At 41.5% G+C, this 3902-nt stretch overlaps 1 pseudogene; it reads left to right on the plus strand.

The window, feature by feature from the left end:
* Positions 1 to 833: 833 nt before the first annotated feature.
* LOC114724028 (myb-related protein 308-like) lies at positions 834 to 2099 on the plus strand (annotated as a pseudogene).
* The last annotated feature ends 1803 nt before the right edge of the window (positions 2100 to 3902 follow it).

Below are 3902 nucleotides of genomic sequence, written 5' to 3' on the forward strand. Positions count from 1 at the left end.
CACGAGGATTGTTCTTTGTTAATTACTAACCATAATTTAATAAAAGAAGAATTCACCATTAAAAGACTGTGAAATTCAGGCTTGTAGAATTAATGACAAACACATATTATATATTTTAATATTGCTGTGCCACAGTTTTAAACGACAATCGATCAGTGTCCAGACAATGGTGATTAATTAATTCACTAATAATTAAGTGTATCACTATTTTTGGGTGTCAGCGTTTAATAAAATAAGCAGGACTAATTAATTATTGCAGTCTTCAAAGAAGATTTGAATTCCCCTCTAGGATGTGTATATCTAATTGTTCGTGGCTGTAAGAGGTGAGGCTCCGAGCTATAATTGCAGGTCCAGGGTGATGACGGTGATGGTTCCTATTATTAAACAAAACAGGAGTCAAACTCCTGCAATTAAAATGCAATTAGAGCCCCTTTATGCAAATAGTCCATATATATTAAAGCTGAATATCACGCCCCTCGTATGTTCTCTATCTATACGAAGCTCAATCAATATTCATATTTTATTTCCACAGCAAGGCAGAGTCATTACAGGAGGAGAGGGTGAGGGGAGTAGGAGGAAAAGGAGAAATAAGGGGGAAGAGTGGTAAAAAAAGAGAAAGAGAGGGAGCTACCTACCAAATCCAAAAGTAACCACAAACTTAAAGGGAACCACTCATGATCGTCACCAACTCGGTCAAACACTCTCTCTCTTCCCCCCAACCCAACCCCCGAGTCAATTGCATTTTGCTCCTCTTCCTGCTCTCCACCACCCTCCCTCCTTTATATCCCCCGCTTCCTCCCCCGCTTCTCTCTTCTTCCCCACAATTATCCTCCTCCACACATCCATGGGCAGATCTCCTTGCTGCGAGAAAGAGCACACCAACAAAGGAGCCTGGACCAAAGAGGAAGACCACGCCTCATCAACTACATCAAGGTCCATGGCGAAGGTTGCTGGAGATCCCTCCCCAAAGCTGCTGGTATCCATCTATCTGTATATCTCTCTCTTCTTCTCTATCTCTCTCTCTCCCCTCTCTGCCTTCTCACTCTCTATCTTCGCCAGGCTTGCTTAGATGTGGCAAGAGTTGCAGACTCCGATGGATTAACTATCTCCGACCTGATCTCAAGCGAGGCAACTTCACTGAGGAAGAAGACGAGCTCATCATTAGCCTCCACAGCCTCCTTGGCAACAAGTACATCTCTCATATATGTGATTACGACCCCCTTCAATTTCGTAAGTCTGTTTCTTTTCTCTAATATATGATTCTCGACCTGATTGATTCCTCAGATGGTCTTTAATCGCGGCGAGGTTACCGGGCAGAACCGACAATGAGATCAAGAACTACTGGAACACCCACATCAAACGCAAACTCTACAGCCGCGGTATTGACCCCCAAACGCATCGACCGCTCAACGCGGCTGCCGCAGCAACCACCGATACCGGTGCCGTCGTCAGCAGCAGCAACGACGGCGGTAATAACAATAACAGCAAGTTCCAGTTGGTAACTGAGTTGGGCAGCGCCAACAACAATAATGCTACAAAGATCGTAAAAACTGAATCGCCCTGCGAGGACTCCAACAGCAGCAGTGGGGTTACCACAGAAGAAGCCGCCTGTGCACATGCTCAGCTCAACTTGGAGCTCACCATAGGCCTTCCCTCTGATCAGCCTTCTTCTGTAAACCAGGACAAGTTTAAACAACGACAGCCACAAGAGCATCCTCGGCCAGAACAAGTGTTGTACCACTGGTATGGCAACTTTATAGTGCTGGTCAAGGTGTGTGTTTGTGTTACGGTCTAGGGTTTCAAAGTAAGGATCAAGCATGTAGCTGCAAATTAGCCATGGGTGCTGTCGTGGTTGCTCCTAATGCTAGTACCCTCCTACTGTTACTGAAACTGCGACCGATACCATGTATAGATTTTACACCCCCATGAATATTTAGAGAGAGAGAGAGAGAGCTTTTAATTAGGAATCATTTGGGTACTAATCTCAACGCTTACTTTGTAATGTTGTGGTTATTACATGTTAGTTGCAAAATGATCAATTAAAATAGACGCTCTGCAGAATTCCTTGGAATTCTCAGATATAATTTTGGGTCCATACATTCGATCAGTTTTTCCCGCTTGTTTCTGTGTGTTTGAACTAACAACTAATTCCGGTCCATTCAAGCAAACCAGTCGACATTCAAAATCAACGGTCATGGTGAGGAAGGGGTTAGAAGTTAGAACTTAGTAACACCTGCATTCTTGTTCATCACACATCTCATCACAGACAGTAAACCTGCTTTTCATTATGATAAAACGGTCAGGAACAATAAGTAATTAGCAGTTGGGAAGGACAAAATTTGAGAAGTGGGTATTGTACGTGGTGGGGTACTGATGGGGCGAGGCCGTACTGGTTGTTGTGTATATTTAATGGCCTTTGGTAGATCATTATACCAGTTGCGTTAGATAGCAGCTTGGTGACCGATATGGCAGTGGCGTTGCAAAGATAAATTAAAGCCCTAAATCCGATACTTAAAGTGCTCCGGAGGCAGAATTTGAATGCAAAGTACGACGTTGCCATTCACCCGTGTCACCGCAAGAAGACAAGCAAGCAGAAATTGGTGGAACGAGTTGAATTATATTAGTCCAGTAGCATGCTCGCTCTGGACTTTCTTGATGCACGTTAATTATTACTCTTATTATTATTATAGTGAATAATTGTGTTTCTTGTTCTCTACCTACCACTAGAGAGTCTAGAAACTAGATATATACTTGCTGGTTTAACTTTGCTTAGTTGGAATGATAAAGAGGGATTCGTTCTCAAGACTTAAAACTTGATTTTGATAAGTGATGACAGATGGGAGGGGAATTCAAGTCAGTAGACGTGTTTTAAAGAATCCTGATCTTGATGGTTTTATTATTTGTTTTGGGTGCTGATCTTCCCAGAATTCACTGTGGGGAATAAGAAATTATTGAGAAGGATCCATTAAAACTTATCCTATAAATGGAAAATGGAATCCATTGGAAGACAAGGGTGAGGTAGTGACAGCAACCGAATACACATCCATGTGGCCCACTTCATGTGGTCGAGCAGAATGTTAGCAACCACCCTGTCTTTTTTAGGTCACAATAACAGAGAATAAATAACGAGTCCTTCTCCCAACATGATTGATCATTTTTATACAGGTGTAAACAATTAAATTATGAATATAAATAATTTTAAAATCATGATGTGTACGTACAGCTGAAGTTGAGCCTCCAGTTAAAAGCTGATTATGCTGTAAAATGACATAATATAAAATTACAAAAACAAAAATATGGTTACATGGTTTTTGAGTTGCAACGTAAAATTAGAGTGATTTTTAATTAATTTGAGATTATTTAATTAGGATTGAGGGGTGGGAGTTGAGGAAGATTACAAGAACATAAAAAGGAGGATTAGGTTGGTAGATAGGAGATGGGGGGTGACGTAAGAGAGGACACCTACCCACCCTGTCTTTTCTCATAAATTCCCTCTTCTCTGCTGCCTGTCCCCCTTTTTAAAAAAAAAATAATAAATAAAATGTTATGTTTACTTTTCTAGGTTAACATGATTGATGATTTAATAATAATGGTGCCACGTCACATTCACGTATCCTGGCTCAGGCGGGCTTCGTGGCGTTCTAGAAGCTCCTGAACTTGCGAAAAGGGGCACGTTACTCCCACCTAATTCCCTTCCCTTCCCTTCCCTTCCCTTCCCTCTCCCCATGTGACCCTTTCCCGCTCTCCTTCTCTCTCTAATAATTTTTCTCCCACCCCGTCCATTCCTCCGCGATCTTCAGTTTTCACCACACTTACTTTTATTTAATAAAATTATTATAAATTCTTTTGCCAACAATAAAATCAATGCTGTTTGTTGTGCTTTTTCCAAAATTTAATAATAC

Source organism: Neltuma alba, unplaced genomic scaffold, assembly GCF_004799145.2.
Source record: "Neltuma alba isolate B1F8T4 unplaced genomic scaffold, ASM479914v2 tig00012165_pilon, whole genome shotgun sequence".
NCBI lineage: Eukaryota > Viridiplantae > Streptophyta > Magnoliopsida > Fabales > Fabaceae > Neltuma > Neltuma alba.